This window comes from Hordeum vulgare, chromosome 4H (genome assembly GCF_904849725.1).
Source record: "Hordeum vulgare subsp. vulgare chromosome 4H, MorexV3_pseudomolecules_assembly, whole genome shotgun sequence".
NCBI classification, from domain to species: domain Eukaryota; kingdom Viridiplantae; phylum Streptophyta; class Magnoliopsida; order Poales; family Poaceae; genus Hordeum; species Hordeum vulgare.
Genome location: NC_058521.1, coordinates 210,300,782 through 210,320,155, shown reverse-complemented (window position 1 = coordinate 210,320,155; position 19,374 = coordinate 210,300,782).

Sequence of the window (19,374 nt, the reverse complement as noted above, 5' to 3'; positions counted from 1 at the left end):
ACAAAATCTATCATTTTTCTTGTAAGCAACCGAAGGTGAAAGCTCGGAACAGAGGTTTTGACTCCTCGATTCATCCATCTCATGGTCATCGAAAGAAATCCGTCAATGAGGTTGATCAAGTTTCCTTGACAAACTTTTTTGAATCGCAAAAGGAAACGGAGAATTTTCGAATAGTCACTAGGTTACCTCAATGGGGATGTGCATATCCCCAACAATCAAATCATACTTCATCTTGACAGGAGGTATAGGGCATTCAAAGCTCCCAATAAGAATCGATGAAGTTTTTTCGATAGCATTTATGCAATGTACTCGATATTGTTTATTCGGGAAGTGCACCATATGCTCATTACCGTTGACATGGAAAGTGACATTGCCTTTCTTGCAATCTATAACAGCCCCTGCAGTGTTTAGAAAGGGTCTTCCAAGGATGACCGCCATGGCATCATCCTCGGGAATATCCAGGATAACAAAGTCCGTCAAGATAGTAACGTTAGAAACCACCATAGGCACATCCTCGCAAATGCCGATAGGGAAATCAGTTGATTTGTCGGCCTTTTGTAGAGAGATTTTAGTGGGTGTCAACTTATCCAGTTCAAGTCTACGATAAAGACAGAGAGGCACAACACTAAGACCGGCTCCTAGGTTGCATAAAGCAGTTCTAACGTAGTTTCCTTTAATGGAGCAAGGTATAGTGGGCACTCCGGGATCACCTAGTTTCTTAGGAGTTCCACCCTTGAAGGTATAGTTAGCAAGCATGGTGGAAATCTCAACCTTGGGTATCCTCCTCTTATTAGTCACAATATCCTTCATGTACTTAGCATACAGAGACATTTTGAGCATATCTGTCAAACGGATTTGCAGAAAGACAGGTCTAATCATTTCAACGAATCGCTCAAAATCTTCATCATCCTTTTTCTTGGATGGTTTGGGAGGAAAGGGCATGGGTTTCTAAACCCATGTTTCCCTTTTTTACCATGCTTCCTAGCAGCAAAGTCGTTCTTATCGTATCTCTTATTCTTAGGCTGCGGGTTATCAGGATCAACAGGTGCAATCTCCACATCCTTATCATTGCTAGGTTGAGCATCATCATGAACATCACTATTGATATTATCATTAGGCTCATGTTCATCACCAGATTCTGTTTCGCATCAGAGACAGAGACATCGTTTCGACTCTCAGGTGTAGCAGCAACAGGGTTGCTAGCGTGCAAATTCCTATCATCTTTCTTCTTATTCCTAGGATGACTAGGTGCATCAGTTATAACTCCTTGGGAATCTTGTTCAATTCTCTTAGGATGAACCTCAGGATACAAAGGTTCCTGGGTCATTCTACCGCCTCTAGTGAGGACTCTGACAGAATTGTCATTCATCTCATTGAGCAAGTCATTCTGAGCTATAAGTACTTGTTCTACTTGAGTGCTGACCATAGAGGCATGTTTACTCAATAGCTTAAGATCATTGACATTTCTGTCCACACAAGCACTTAAATGACTAAGCATACGAGCATTCTGTTCCAATTGGTTGCTAGCATAATCATTGGAACTCTGTTGTTTGGCAACAAAGTTATCAAATTCATCCAGGCATAAGCTAGCAGGTTTATCAAAAGGAATATCACTCTCATTGAATCTACGCAGAGAATTTACTTCTACTACCTGTATCCGGTTATCAAGACCATGGATCTCTTCGATAGGTGGTAGATTTTTGACATCTTCAGATTTAATGCCTTTCTCTTCCATAGAATTCTTAGCTTCTTGCATATCTTTAGGACTGAGGAATAGAATACCTATTTTCTTCGGAGTTGGCTTTGGGGGTGGATCGGGAATAGTCCAAGCATTCTCATTGCACAAGATATTATTCAATAGGATCTCAGCTTGTTCTACAGTTCGTTCCCTAAAAACACAACCGGCACTATTATCTAGGTGGTCTTTAGAAGCATCTGTAAGTCCATTATAGAAGATATCAAGTATTTCATTCTTCTCAAGAGGGTGATCAGGCAAAGCATTCAGTAGCTGCACGAGCCTCCCCCAAGCTTGTGGGAGACTCTCTTCTTCAACTTGCGCAAAGTTGTATATTTCCTGCAAGGTAACTTGCTTCTTATGGGCAGGAAAATATTTCTCGGAGAAGTAGTAGATCATATCCTGGGGGCTACGCACACAACCAGGAGCAAGAGAAGTGACCCAAGTCTTAGCATCATCCTTTAGCGAGAAAGGAAACAACTTAAGGATATAGTAGTGGCGGATCTTTTCCTCACTCGTGAATAGGGTGGCTATATCGTGCAGTATGGTAAGATGGGCTACAACCATTTCAGACTCATAACCGTGAAAAGGATCAGATTCGACCAGAGTGATTAACTCAGGGTCGACAGAGAATTCATAATCCTTATCGGTCACAAAGATAGGCGAAGTGGAAAAATTCGGGTCGTATTTATCCTAGCGTTCAAAGATTTTTCTTTCCACTTGCGCAGTAAGTTCTCAACATCATAGCTATCCTTACAAGCAAGAAAGTCCTCAGCTATCTCTCCCTCCATAACATAACACTCAGGCATATCAGGCAATTCATATCTAAGAGAGCTAGTTCTAACACGCAAAATAGCAGGTTCTACTTCAATAGTATCAGCAGTTTAAGAAGTATCATCACATCTAGCAACAACTCTAGCAATTTGTGCATCAAGGAATGGACCTAGTGGCAATAAGTATCAAGCATAGCATCATCATAAGCATCATGGGCAGCAGAAGTAGCATCATCAAGCACAGGAGACATATCAAGATTTCTAGCAGGAGGTGGTGTCGCAAACTTACTTATAACTGAAGGTGAATCAAGTGCAGAGCTAGATGGAAGTTCCTTACCTATCCTCGTAGTTGAGGGCAAGACTTTAGTTATTCGATCTTTCGGATTCCTCATAGTGATCAGCAAACGTAAATCCCAAGTGACTCAGAGAATAGAGTTGTGCTTCCCCGGCAATGGCACCAGAAAATAGTCTTGATAACCCACAAGTATAGGGGATCGCAACAATTTTCAAGGGTAGAGTATTCAACCCAAATTTATTGATTCGACTCAAGGGGAAGCCAAAGAATATTCTCAAGTATTAGCAGTTGAGTTGTCAATTCAACCACACCTGAAAGATTTAGTATCTGCAGCAAAGTATCAGTAGCAGAGTAGTGTGATAGAAACAGTAGCAACAGTAACCAGTAGCAGCAAAGTGACAGCAGTAGCAGCAAAGTAACAGCAGTAGCAACAGAGTAACAGTGCAGAAGTGACACCAGTAGCAGCAAAGTAACGTAGCAAGGACCAGTAGGAAAAACTCGTAGGCATTGGATTGGTGATGGATGATTATGTCGGATGTTATTCATCATGCAACAGTTATAACACAGAGAGATAAGTAACTAGCTCTCGTTCGTCAATGTAATGTAGGCATGTATTCCGTATGTAGTCATACGTGCTTAGGGAAAAGAACTTCCATGACATCTATTGTCCATCCCTCCCGTGGCAGGGGGTCCTAATGGAAACTACAGGATATTCAAGTTCTCCTTTTAATAAAGAACCGGACCAACGCATTAACACTTGGCGAATACATGAACTCCTCATACTATGGTCATCTCCGGGAGTGGTTCCGGCTATTGTCACTCTGGGGTTGCCGGGTCATAACACATAGTAGGTCACAACAACTTGCAAGATAGGATCAAGAACACACATATATTGGTGAGAACATAATAGGTTCAGATCTAAAATCATGGCACTCGGGACCTAGTGACAAGCATTAAGCATGGCAAAGTAGTAGCAACATCAATCTCAGAACATAGTGGATACTAGGGATCAATCCCCGTCAAAACTAACTCGATTACATGATAGATCTCATCCAACCCATCACCGTCTAGGAAGCCTACGATGAGATTACTCATGAACCTCTCCCCTCTCCGGAGCCCAGAACGGACTCCGGATCTGCTCTCCAGAGGAAGAACAGGAGGTGGCGGCGCCTCCGTATCGTAAAACGTGATGAACTCTTCTCTTTTATTTTTTTCCGGACGAAAGGGACTAAATAGAGCTAAGATTGGAGGCGGTGGAGCTTCGTGGGCCCCACAAGCCTGCCAGGCGCGGCCAGGGGGGCCTGCGCCTCGTGGGCTTGTGGGCTCTCAGCTCCACCCCTCCGGTTGATTCTTGCGCCAGAATTTTTTATATATTCCACAAAAATTCTTCGTAAATTTCCAGGTCATTCCGAGAACTTTTATTTCTGCGCAAAAACAACAACATGGCAATTCTGCTGAAACAGCAATAGTCCGAGTTAGTTCCATTCAAATCATGCAAATTAGAGTCCAAAACAAGGGCAAAAGAGTTTGGAAAAGTAGATACGATGGACACGTATCAGGCCCTGATATTTCCAAACGTATCTATAATTTCTGTTTATTCCATGTTGTTTTGGGTGACATTGTTATATGTTTTGCTACACTTTCATACCTTTTATATGTCTTTTTTGTTGGCACTTTTACCCCAATTTACAGAGCCCCTAAAATCCCGAGAAAAATATAAAAATCAGTGTGACGGAAGCTTCACGAGCACCAAAGGTGGGCCAAAGGGGAGACACGGCCAGCCCAGGCAGCCTTCCTTCGCGGCCCCCCTCCTGGTCGCGCCACCAGGTCGCCTGGGTGGGGCCCACCTCCTTTGGTGCTCTCCTTCAGCCTATATTTACCTCTCTGATAGGAAACCCTCACATCAGATCCAGAATCGCGAATTTCTCCATCATTCCGCCACCGCAGCGCTTCCAAGATCGGGAGCATCAGAAGACCTCTTCTCGGCACCCTGCCAGAGGGAGGATTGACCTCCGGAGCTTCTACACCACCATGGACGCTTCCCGGACGTGTCGTGAGTAGTCCTCCTTGGACCATGAGTCCATGACCAGTAGCTATGTGATGTCTTCTCTCCAGTCTTGTGCTTCAATATTTAGCCGTTGTGAGCTTCCCTACATGATCAAGGCATCTATGTAATTTACCTGTTGTTGCTATGCTTGGTTTGCTAGGATCTGATGGATTATGAGATGATGTTCAGATTTTGATGAGTTATATATTTGGTTCTCCTTTTATATTATGGTCTTGAGTAATTCATGCATGTTCTCCGTTGCTTTTTATTGCTTTGGCCGAGTAGTAGACTGTAACTCTAAGAGGTAGTGTTATGCATAATTGTGGGTTCATGCCCCCTGATGTCTAGCTTGAGTGATAGAAACACAAGACTAGGGGATGTGTTGTTGCCACCAGGGAGAAAACAACAGTGCTTGTGACCATGGTTGCAAGGATAGTTTACCTTACACAAAGTTTGTTAATGCAGTTGTTCGTTGCTTTGAGTTTACACTTTGGGTGGGGCTCGCATCTTAATACCAGCGAGATGTTCTGGATAGATATCTAAAGGTGGATGATTAGAGAGTAGATGTTGATGAATAAACGGTCTACTTGTCTTGGCATACTTCCCATTACTTTTGAGCCTCTAACTTTCTTGTAGCATGATTTGCATTACGGTGCATTTATAATTCTTTCAATTGCCCAGCTTTAATTTGTTTACCCAGCATAGTTGTTTATCGTCTTTTGGGAGAGAGACATCACTAGTGAACATCATGTGACTCTGGTCCATATTACCACCATTGTTTACACCTCCACCATTTACTATTTTATTTACTTTTCCGTTGCAATCACTATCACTATTCGTGCTTGTGTTTTGATCCTTTGCAAACTACAGGACCAGAGAGATTGAAAACCTCTCTGAACTCGTTGGGAGCAAAGTTACTTGTTGTGTGTGTAGGTCCACGTCTTTTGCTAGCGCCAGAGCAGAGGACACCTACTTGTTGATCCTCGGAGTCCTCCTGGTTCGATAAACCTTACAGTCCCAGTGAAAGGGAAATCTACTGCTGACTACATCTCCACCTTCCACTTAGGGTAAACAACGAGGGGCGATAAGTATATCCATCAACTCGTTATCAAGCAAATTTCTGGCGGTGTTTCTGGGGACTCCACTCTTCAAGATAGGGCAGTTGCACACTATCTTTTACCTTTGCTTTTTAGTCATGTTAGTTTTATTTCTAGTTTTTTCTTTAGAGGCTTATACCAAAAACCACAAAATAAAAAAATAGTTTCTTTGTCTAGTCAGCATGTCTAAGTCATTTGCCTTTGGTGTTGCACCCGAAGGAAAGATTCTTACCTTCAAACAAAGGGTTGGAGAAAGTCTGAAAGATGCTTGGTATAACATTAAAGATTCTCAAGATAGAGCCACCAAGAAGCAATCCACCACCATTTTGCTTAGAATTTTTTTATGTTGGTATTACTTCTTGGAATATGTTTGTTCTAGACACAACAATAGGTGGGAATTTCTTGGAAGCTCCCGTTTGGGAGGCTCTTAACATTATGGAAAATCTTGTCGGAATCCCACCTATTGTTGACATAAAGGATGATATCACTTTAGCTCACATTATGAGTAATCTTGAGAATATAGAGCTAGAGATGCCAAGCATGGGTAAAATAAATGAAGTACATCATAGAATTCAAGGGAACTTAAATATACTTGATAGCTCCATGCACAAAATTTACAAAACTTTGGAGACCCTTAAATCCCATGATGTTGATCCTTCTAGGATTGATAAGATCGAGGATATTATTGAAACTTTAGGAACTACTCTATCTTCCATCAATACTAAAAAGGCAGGAACCCCACAAGGAAGGGACCTAAGTTCGTTCACGTACCCAAGGTTCCTCAACCCAAAACGAGTATACCTATTGCTAAGGGTGTTGAAACTGTGAAGACCTTGGAAGAGATACCTCTCTTAAATAGAAATAGAAATGAAATTCCAATTGGTCTTACTACCTTTGCTTTTGTTCCTAGAAGTTTTGCCACTAGGCCTCTCTTTGAGAGTCCACTTAAGATTAGTTGTACTATCGAAGAGCTTTTTGATGATCTTTGTGGTGGTTCAATTGATACAACTTGATCTTTTTGCATCATGCCTAGCTCAAAGGCATAAAATAAAGCGCTTGTTGGGAGGCAACCCAATTTGTTTTTACTTTCAGTTTTAGTGGTCTTGATGCTTGTTACTACTGTAGCAACATCATTGTATCTTTATTTTCAAGCTTTGTGCCAAGTTTTAGCCTCCGATTGCAAGAAAGTTCAAAAGTTGTGACATGTTGTCCACAAATAGATTATGTCTTCTTGACGGGAAAATTCGCCAAAAATCACCAGGTCATATTTTCGATCTGAATTGTTTTGGAAGTATGCTCTATATAATTTTATTTCTCGTGTCTCTTTTGAGTTTTTTGATTTGAGTTGCAGAAGTGCGCCGAAAAAATTATTTACTACCTGATGTTCTGTTTTTCACAGATTCTCATGTTTTGCATTTTCATTGTTTTGTAAATCTAAGCTTGCTTTTTTTTTGCAAAGACTTGTTGGCAATCTTTATAAATAGTAGCTCTTCGTGAAAATCTTTATTTCCAGTAGAGAATAAATTCTTTTATTATGGGCACTAACCACTCTAATCAGCTTATGATGAGTTTCGTATGAAGGGAGTTTTCAAGTATGCGATGGAAGATGATGAAAGAAGATCCAGGAGTGTCGAGTGCTCAAGCTTGGGGATGCCCCCATGCACCTCCAAGAAATATTCAAGGAGACTCAAGCGTCTAAGCTTGGGGATGCCCCCGTGCATCCCCTTCTCCATCAACAATCATTAGTTCGTCCTTCTCCATGCTATATTTTTATCACTTCATATGTTATGTGCTATGCATGGAGCGTCCCGCTCTTTACTTTTTAGTTTGTTTTAGTTTTTCTTGATGTTCATAACAAGTTGGAACCTAGACCTCTTTGTTTGGGAGAGAAACACACTCCACTTCACCCTACAACACAATATAGGTTTTCATGCTTATCTTTTTTGTGTGTGTTCTTTATCTTTTCATAGCTGTTGTCATGCTTAGCTCTTAGTTTTCATGATTTATCTTTTTAAGATATTTTATTTAGGTTGCTTTTGGAACTCTCTTGAGTTATCATGCTTATCTTGTTTAGAGCGTTGGCTTGTTGCACTCAGTGGTGTGTCTTGCATGAGTAGGTAATTGAGGTTGCTATTTAAGTATAGTAGTAACTTGCAATAGTTTTGAGGTATTGATTTGAGTAATGTTTGGACTATTGGTGTCAAGAGATTGAGGCTATTAGTGACAGGTGTCGTATTTTTCAAAATCTGTGTGTATTTTCGAAAACAATAAAGTAGTTGAGAACTCTAGCTACTAGATGGATTGCTAACCTCTCGAGTGGTAGGAATATATAGAGTACCCTCGTGTTATCATGGGTCGAGGATGCGCAAGGATAACCAAACCCCCAAACACTCCTCGTCGGGGTACTTGTCTCTTTGTGAATCTCCTAACTAGATAGAGAGTTACCGATAATAAGTGCATGAGTTCTTCAGACTAATGCGAGTATTTGATTTTTGGCATTTCCACCATCCATCTTTTGCTAACCTCTTCGTTACCGGCCATTGCCCTTTCTCATCTTGAGAGTTGGTGCAAACTTCACCGGTGCATCCAAACCCTTGGCAAGATACGCTCTGTCATCATAAGCCTCATTATATCTTTCCTCAAAACAGCCACCATACCTACCTATTAAGGCATTTACATAGCCTTTCCGAGATACATTGCCATGAAACATCCACCATCTCATGACTTGATCTTCATGTCATACATGCTTTTGCTTGATCGAGGGGCTCTATGCTAGTTCGGCTTTGCCCTTATTATTGCTACATGACTCGCTAGTTTTATTGCATATCCTGCTACACTGGCAGAGGCATACATGTGCATACATCACGATTGTTTTCATTTATCTTTTTGTTGAGTACTTCTTATAAAGTGTGAAGATCTTCTTTTTATTTCTTGTAAAATATAGAGTGTTGCCCTTAAGTGAGGAAAAGATCCCAAAGAGGACAAATTAAAATATCTCAAAAGAGGACACATGAAAAGATCCCAAAGAGGACAAATGAGAGATAAATAGAAAGAGCCCAAGAGGCCACAAAAAAGGAAAGAAAAAAAGAAAAAAATGAGAGAAGGGGGCAACACTACTATTCCTTTTGAAAGATCCACACTTGTACTCTGTTGTTATATTTGTACTCGATAGACATTATCATTCATGCATAACTATGTGGGGACCCTTACACTATAGAACTTGGCTTGTATATTCCAATGATGAGCCTCCTCAAAGGAGGTCTAGGTATTCATGAGCAAGCAAGTTGGAAGCACCCCCACTAGTTCCATTGATTAGCTTACCTTAGGTCATATGTGCATCCGTCGCATGGCAATCCCTACTCATCACATCATATCTATCATTTGGCTTTCTCTCCCCCATGGTTGTCCTCATTGATGTGAGCCTTTCACACCCTTTTGTCTTGCTTACCCATCATTATTCTTTTTGCCATCCTAAGTGCCAACATATCTTGCTTGTGCTTGATGACCCACAAGTGTAGGGGATCTATCGTAGTCCTTTCAATAAGTAAGAGTGTCGAACCCAACGAGGATCAGAAGGAACTCACAAGTGGTTTTCAGCAAGGTATTCTCCGCAAGCACTGAAATTATCGGTAACAGATAGTTGTGTGACAAGATAATTCGTAGCGAGTAGTAAGTAACAATAGTAACAAAGGTGCAGCAAGATGGCCCAATCCCTTTTGTACCAAGGGACAAGCCTGGACAAACTCTTACATGAGGTAAAGCGCTCCCGAGGACACATGGGGATTTCTGTCAAGCTAGTTTTCATCAAGTTCATATGATTCGCGTTCGCTACTTTGATAGTTTGATATGTGGGTGGACCAGTGCTTGGGTGCTACCCTTACTTGGACAAACATCCCACTTATGATTAACCCCTCTCGCAAGCATCCGCAAATATGAAAGAAGAATTAAGACAAAGTCTAACCATAGCATTAAACTAGTGGATCCAAATCAACCCCTTACGAAGCAACGCATAAACTAGGGTTTAAGCTTCTGTCACTCTAGCAATCCATCATCTACTTATTACTTCCCAATGCCTTCCTCTAGGCCCATATAATGGTGAAGTGTTATGTAGTCGATGTTCACATAACACCACTAGAGTAAAAAGAACATACAACACATCAAAATATCGAATGAATACCAAATTCACATGACTACTTATAGTAAGACTTATCCCATGTCCTCAGGAACAAAAGTGACTACTCACAAAGAATAATTATGTTCATGACCAGAGAGGTATTGAATAGCATCAAAGATCTAAACATATAATCTTCCACCGAGTAATCCAACTAGCATCAACTACAAAGAGTAATTAACACTACTAGCAACCTTACAAGTACCAACCAGAGTCGCGAGACGGAGATTGGTTACAAGAGATGAACTAGGGTTTGGAGATGAGATGGTGCAGATGAAGATGTTGATGGATATGAGTCCCCTCCGATGAGAGGAGTGTTGGTGATGACGATGGCGATGATTTCCCCCTCCGGGAGGGAAATTTCCCCGGCAGGACGGCCCTGCCGGACCTCTAGATTGGTTCTGCTCAAGTTCCGCCTCGTGGCGGCGGCGGCTCCTCCAGAAATCCTCCTTCTGATTTTTTCTGGAACGAAACCCTCGATATAGCAAAAGATGAGCGCCGGAGGGGCAACAAGGGGCCCACAAGCCACCCAGGACCGGCTAGGGGGGTAGGCCGGGCCTGGCAGGCTTGTGGCCTCCAGGTGGCTCCCCTCCGGTACTTCTTCCGCCCAGTATTTTTCATAAAATCCAAAATAATTCCTCGTTTATTTTCACGGCTTTTGGAGCTGCGCGGAATAGGTATCTCAAACTTGCTCCCTTTTTAGACGAGAATTCCAGCTGCCGGCATTCTCCCTCTTCATGTAAACCTTATAAAATAAGAGAGAAAAGGCATAAGTATTGTACCGTGAAGTGTAATAACAGCCCATAAAGCGATACATATCAACATAAAAGCATGATACAAAATGGCCGTATCAACTCCCCCAAGCTTAGACCTTGCTTGTCCTCAACCAGAAGCCGAGATCAAAAAATATGCCCACATGTTTAGAGATAGAGGTGTCGATAAAACAAAGTACGGACATGCAGGCATCATGATCATAATTAGAACAACAATAACATCATATAATCTTCTTATGCTAAAGTGACAATTCCTTCACAATGTAAAGTATGGATCAAGAACCTTATTGAGAATTAACAACCCATAGTCTTTAGTCATTGAAGCAATTGCAATTTATCATAACATCAGAAAGAGTCAAATAAGAGCTTGTAAAGCAAATCCACATACTCAGTCATCGTTTAGTCTTTTACAAATGCTAAAACTCACGTGGTACTCATGAGATCAAAGTTTCAGTTAGACACAGAGAAAGATAGGGGCTTATAGTTTCGCCTCCCAACTACTTACCTCGAGGGTAATGTCAACAATAATAATTCATGAGTACTTACTTCCAAGTTGACATATGAATATAGATCTTTCCCTAGCACATGACGTTAGCCAAGATAAAGGCGAAATAAGGAATTGGTGTCGATCACCATGACTCTTTTAAGGATAAAAAGTAACGGTACAAGATAGGCCCTTCGCAGAGGGAAGCAAAGGTTGTCATGCGCTTTTGATGTTTGGATGAGTGATCTCTTAGTGTGGAGGAACGTCACTTTATATTTCCTCCTGTAATAAAGAACTTTATTATAAAGTCTGTTGCTTTTATGTCTTCCTCATCACAGGTTCGTACAAAGCTTATTTTCCACACACTAAAGATCATACATATTTAGGGAGCAATTTTTATTGCTTGCACAGATGACAACTTACTTGAGGGATCTTATTCAATCCATAGGTAGGTATGGTGGACTCTCATGGCAAAACTGGGTTGAAGGTTTATGGATGCACGAGTAGTATCTCTACTTAGTGCGAAAGTTTTGGCTGATATGAGGTGGAAGCAAGCGTCACATGCTAAGGGATCTCTAGTCATATAACATTGTTCAGAACCAAGCAAACATAATTCATTATGTTATCTTCCTTGTCCAACGTCTACTTCTAAGCATGTAATAGTTTAATGAGTGTTCACAATCATAGATGGTGCCCAAGATGATATATTTATATGTGAACCTCTCTTCCTTTATTACTTCCTATTAATTGCAACCATGACCAAGGTCTACGTTTGTCCACCCGCAACAAGTTTCAATCAATATTCTTTTTATATGTGAAGTCATCACTTCCCATAAGATCATTACATGATCTTTCATACTATTGTTCTTTTATTATTCTTTTCTTTAGATCATGGCATGAGGCAAGGCCCTGAACTAAAACACTATTTATTATATGACTCACGAACTCGATTACATCAGGGTGATACAAAGGAAAACTCAAGCCTAGAACATACTAAGAGCTTTATTCTACTAGAAAGAGATAAAATCAAAAGGATCGAACTAAGAAAAAGGTAATAGCAAAAGATGTGAAGGTGATACGATACCGGGGCAACTAACCCAAGCTTGGCACAAGCCAAGGGGAGTGCCCATACCCGTCCTTAATTTTCTTCCTTCGAAGGTGATGATGGTGGAGTTGTTGCAATATGGGGTGATTCTCCGTCTTCCAAGGCATAGGTGCTCCATCATGGAAACATGATCGAGTCTCCGGAATCCTCAAATCTGCAGCCAACCGTATTGATTTAAATCTATACTCATACTCACAGTTTTGGTTCTGCAGGTCATAGATCTGGGCTTGGAGGTGATCAATTCTGCCATAGAGCCTGGAGAGGTGCATCTCGATGTCATTGGCATCGATCTTGTGCTTGTTGGTGAACTCCGTGAGCATCATGTGGTTGGCGTTGAGTCTGCGTTCCACCATCCCTTGGCACTTGAATACTTGCTGCTCCATTGCTTCGAGACTCGCCTCCACGCTTCCGGTCTTCTTGGGCCCCTCAACATCACAGATGTGCAGCACCCCCTCATGCATCTCGATAGATTGAGGGTGTTGCAGCACTCCCGCGAGGTAGGGATTGATGACCTTCTCGAAGAACTTGTCCTTCGGAACTTTTGGGGACGTCATAGCGATCTAGATATGTCTGCACAGTAGCTCGAAACGAAAACAGAGGAGATTTGCATGATACGAGGGTCGAACCTTTCGGGAGAATATATAATGAATTTTTCCCGACCAAAAGGAGTACTTCGCAAGAAAACGGAGTCTGGAGGCACACAAGGTGCCCACAAGCCACCCAGGCCCGGCCAGGGGGGTAGGCCGGGCCTGGCAGGCTTGTCGCCTCCTCGTGCACTTTACGGACTACTTTAAATTTGTCTATTTTTAAAAAAAATCTAAAACGGAGAAAAATTGCTACTGGAAAAGTTTTGGAGTCGGTTTACTTACCGAATCACATACCTCTTCGTTTTCGGAGTCTGAAACAGGTTGATAAATATCCCTTATGTACTCCTCCGGATTTATGGTATTAATAATATTGCTTTCAACATTTATGGGAGTACCTGAGATATAATGCTTGATTCTTTGCCCATTTACAACTCTCGGAAAATTACTTCCGTGTTGTTTGATCTTTATGGCACCAGAATGATATAGTTCCTCAACAATGTAAGGACCTTCCCATTTAGAGAGAAGCTTGCCTGCAAAAAATCTTAAACGACAATTGTATAGCAAGACATAATCACCTACATTGAACTCACGTTTCTGTATCCTTTATTAATGCCACCTCTTAACTTTTTCTTTGAACAACTTGGCATTTTCATATGCCTGAGCTCTCCATTCATCAGGTGAGCTAATGTCAAATAACCTCTTCTCACCAGCAAGTTTGAAATCAAAGTTGAGCTCTTTGATTGCCCAATAAGCCTTATGCTCTAGCTCAAGAGGTAAATGACATGCTTTACCGTAAACCATTTTGTACAGAGACATGCCCATGCGATTCTTATAAGCAGTTCTATAAGCCCACAGTGCATCATCAAGCTTCTTAGACCAATTCTTTCTAGACCTATTAATAGTCTTTTGAAGAATTAGTTTAATCTCTCTATTGCTTAGCTCTACTTGACCACTGGACCGAGGATGATAGGGCGATGCAATTCTATGGTTGACATCATACTTGGCAAGCGTTTTACAGAAAGCACCATGAATAAAATGTGAACCACCATCAGTCATTAGATATCTAGGGACTCCAAATCTAGGGAAAATAACTTCTTTAAGCATCCTAATAGAGGTGTTATGATCAGCACTACTAGTTGGGATAGCTTCTACCCACTTAGTAACATAATCAACAGAAACTAGGATATGAGTATATCCGTTGGACTTTGGAAAAGGTCCCATATAATCAAAATCCCAAACATCAAATGGTTCAATGACAAGTGAATAATTCATGGGCATTTCCTGACGTTTACTGATATTACCTATTCTTTGACATTCATCACAAGACAAGACAAACTTACGGGCATCCTTGAAGAGGGTAGTCCAATAGAAACCGGATTGCAATACCTTGTGTGCAGTTCTATCTCCCGCATGGTGTCCTCCGTAAGCCTCGGAGTGACACTTCTGTAGGATATGTCCCTGTTCATGCTCAGGTACACAACATCTAATAACACCATCTACTCCTTCTTTATAAAGGTGAGGATCATCCCAAAAGTAATGTCTCAAATGAAAGAAGAATTTCTTCTTTTGCTGGTATGTGAAACTAGGTGGTATATATTTGGCAACAATGTAATTTTCATAATCAGCATACCACGGTGTACTACATGAACATTGATGACATTCAGGTGCTCATGAGGAAAGCTATCATCAATAGGTTGTGGGTCATCAAGAACATTCTCCAACCTAGATAAGTTATTTGCTACGGGGTTCTCAGCACCCTTCCTATCAACGACATGCAAATAAAATTCTTGTAGCAAGAGAACCCATATGATAAGTCTAGGTTTAGCATCTTTCTTTTCCATGAGATACTTGATAGCAGCATGGTCAGTGTGAATAGTCACCTTGGAATCAATAATGCAAGACCTGAACTTTTCACATGCAAACACGACTGCTAAAAATTCCTTTTCAGTGGTAGCATAGTTTCTTTGGGCACTGTTTAGAGTTTTACTAGCATAATAAATAACATTCAATTTCGTATCAACTCTTTGCCCTAGAACAACACCAACAGTAATCACTAGCATCACACATAATTTCAAAAGGTAGGTTCCAATCAGGTGGTTGAACAATAGGTGCAGTTATCAAGGCCTTCTTAAGTATTTCAAATGCTTCCTCACAATCATCATCAAAAACAAAAGGAATATCCTTTTGCAAGAGAGTGGTAAGAGGCCTAGAAATCTTACAGAAGTCTTTAATGAACCTTCTAAAGAAACCAGCATGATCAAGGAAATTTCTTATACCTTTAATGTCTGTAGGGCATGGCATTTTCTCAATCGCATCAACCTTAGCCTTATCGACTTCAATACCTCTTTCAGAAATTTTATGTCCTAAGACGATGCCCTCATTAACCATAAAGTGGCACTTCTCCCAATTCAAGACAAGGTTGGTATCTTTACATCTCTGCAAAACTCGATCAAGGTTGCTGAGGCAATCATCAAAAGAAGACCCGTAAACGGAAAAGTCATCCATGAAAACCTCAACAATCTTTTCACAAAAGTGAGAGAATGTATCCATCATACATCTTTGAAATGTAGCAGGTGCATTACATAAGCCAAAAGGCATACGTATGTAAGCAAAGGTACCGAAAGGGCAGGTAAAAGTGGTTTTCTCGTGATCAGATTGCGCAACAGGTATTTGGGAGAATCTAGAATAACCATCTAGAAAGCATAAGTGGGTGTGTTTAGATAATCTTTCTAGCATTTGGTCAATAAAAGGCAAAGGGTAATGATCTTTCCTGGTGGCTTTATTCAATTTCCTAAAATCAATTACCATCCTATAGCCAGTAATAATCCCTCTGTGGGATCAATTCATCTTTTTCATTAGGGACAATGGTAATACCTCCCTTCTTAGGGACACAATGCATCAGACTTACCCAATCACTATGAGCAACAGGATAGATAATACCTACTTCCAGGAGATTTAGTATTTGTTTTCTTACTACCTCTTTCATCCTAAGATTTAATCTCCGTTGATGATCATCAACTGGTTTGGGATCAGGATCCATTTTAATTTTGTGCTGGCATAGAGTGGGACTAATGCCCTTAAGATCATCAAGAGTATATCCAATAGCAGCACGGTGCTTCCTCAGAGTTTTCAATAATTTCTTTTCGTCATGCTCTGAAAGGCTAGCACTAATAATAACAGGATATATCTCCTTCTCATCAAGATAAGCATACTTAAGAGTATCAGGTAACTGTTTAAGCTCAAACACAGGATCTCCCTTTGGTGTGGGTGGATCTCCAAGCAGTTCAACAGGCAAATTTTTCTTAAGGATAGGTTGTTGTTCAAAGATAACTCTATCTATCTCGTTCCTTTCATCCATATGCATATAATTTTCATGCTCAAGCAATTATTGCTCTAAAGGATCAGTAGGAGGCACAGCAATAGAAGCTAGGGCAATAATTTCATCCTTACTAGACAATTCTTTTTGATGAGGTTGTCTACCAAACTGGAGAAATTGAGTTCATGTGACACACCTTCAAAGCCAATAGTGACAGTTTGCTTCTCATAGTCAATATGAGCATTGACAGTATTCAGGAAAGGTCTTCCAAATATGATGGGACAAAAGCTATCTTGTGTGGTGGCAAGAACGAGAAAATTAGCAGGATACTTAGTTTTACCACACAAGACTTCAACATCACTAACAATTCCCAAAGGGCAGATAGTATCTCTATTGGCAAGCGGAATAGTGACATCGATAGGTTCCATCTCGACAGTTGCAATCTCGTCTTTAATTTGATGATATAAAGACTGAGGTATTGCACTAACATTAGCATCCATGTCACAAAAACCATGATAACAATGATCTCCTATCTTAACAGAAACAACAGGCATGCCAACAACGGGCCTATGTTTGTCTCTAGTATGAGGTTTAGCAATTCTAGCAGCATCTTCACAGAAGTGAATATCATGCCCATCAACATTGTCGGGCAGGAGATCTTTCATAATAGCAATGCTAGGTTCAACTCTAATTTGCTAAGGGGGTGTAGGTGTTCTAATGTATCCCCTACGTATCACAGTTGAAGCTTTAGAATGATCCTTTATTCTAACAGGGAAAGGTTGTTTCTCAATGTAAGGAGTAGGAACAATAGGATCACGGTAAGCAATGACTTTCTCTTCAACTGGATTGGGTTTAACTACACTGACTTCTATGGGAGGATGATATTTAAACCACTTCTCTTTAGGGAGATTAATATGAGCAGCAAATGATTCACATAATGAAGTTACTATCTTAGAGTCAAGTCCATGTTTAGCGCTAAAATCACAAAAAGTATTTGTTTCAACGAAGGATTTAACGCAATCGAACTTAAGATTCATACCTGACTCCTTACCTTCATCAAACTCCCAATATTCAGAGTTGCATTTAATTCTTTCCATTAAATTCCATTTGAAGTCAATATCTCTCTTCATAAAAGAACCGGTACAAGAAGTGTCAAGCATGGTGCGATTATCATGAGAAAGCCGAGCATAGAAGTTCTGAATAGTAATTTCTCTCGAGAGCTCATGGTTGGGGCATGAATATAACATTGACTTAAGCCTCCCCCAAGCTTGAGCGATGCTTTCCCTGTCACGAGGCTAAAAATTATAAATATAATTCCGATCACGATGTACTAGATGCATAGGATAAAACTTCTGATGAAATTCCAATTTCAATCGGTTATAGTTCCATGATCCAGTATCATCACATAGCCTATACCATGTTAATGCTTTATCCCTCAAAGATAAGGGAAAGACCTTCTTCTTGACCTCATCCTCGGGCAAACCTGCAAGCTTAAATAAACCAAGAACTTCATCTACATAGATTAGATGCAAGTCTGGATGTGATGTTCCATCTCCTAAAAGAGGATTAGCCAACAGTTTTTCTAGCATACCCGAAGGAATTTCATAAAAAATATTTTCAGTAGGTGCAGTAGGTTGAGGAGAAACTCATTGTGCTTCCGTTCGAGGTGAAGATACCCCGAACAAGCTCCTCAAAGGATTAGTTTCCATAGTGACAAGTGACAATAAATTTCAGCACACTATATAAATGTTTCCTTACCAAATTCCACTTACCAAAGGCGCTTCACTCCCCGGCAATGGTGCCAGAAAAGAGTATTGATGACCCAAAAGTGTAGGAGATCTATCGTAGTCCTTTCACTAAGTAAGAGTGTCGAACCCAACGAGGAGCAGAAGGAACTCACAAGTGGTTTTCAGCAAGGTATTCTCTGCAAGCACTGAAATTATCGGTAACAGATAGTTGTGTGACAAGATAATTCGTAGCGAGTAGCAAGTAACAATAGTAACAAAGGTGCAGCAAGATGGCCCAATCCCTTATGTAGCAAATGAAAAGCCTGGACAAACTCTTATGTGAGGTAAAGCGCTCCCGAGGACACATGGGGATTTTTGTCAAGTTAGTTTTCATCAAGTTCATATGATTCGCGTTCGCTACTTTGATAGTTTGATATGTGGGTGGACCAGTGCTTGGGTGCTGCCCTTACTTGGAAAAACATCCCACTTATGATTAACCCCTCTCGTAAGCATACGCAACTACGAAAGAAGAATTAAGACAAAATCTAACCCTAGCATTAAACTAGTGGATCCAAATCAGCCCCTTACGAAGCAACGCATAAACTAGGGTTTAAGATTCTGTCACTCTAGCAACCCATCATCTACTTATTACTTCCCAATGCCTTCCTCTAGGCCCAAATAATGGTGAAGTGTTATGTAGTCGACGGTCACATAACACCACTAGAGGAAAAACAACATACACCGCATCAAAATATCAAACGGATACCAAATTCACATGACTACTTATATCAAGACTTATCTCATGTCCTGAGGAACAAAAGTGACTACTCGCAAAGCATAATTATGTTGATGACCAGAGAGGTATTGAATAGCATCAAAGATCTGAACATATAATATTCCACCGAGTAATCCAACTAGCATCAACTGCAAAGAGTAATTAACACTACTAGCAACCTTACAAGTACCAACCGGAGTCGCGAGACGGAGATTGGTTACAAGAGATGAACTAGGGTTTGGAGATGAGATGGTGCTGATGAAGATGTTGATGGAGATGAGTCCCCTCCGATGAGAGGACTGTTGGTGATGACGATGGGGATGATTTCCCCCTCCGGGAGGGAAATTTCCCCGGCAGGACGGCCCTGCCGGAGCTCTAGATTGGTTCTGCTCAATTTCCGCCTCGTGGCGGCAGCGGCTCCTCCCGAAAGGCTCCTTCTGATTTTTTTCTGGAACGAAACCCTCCATATAGCAAAAGATGAGCGTCGGA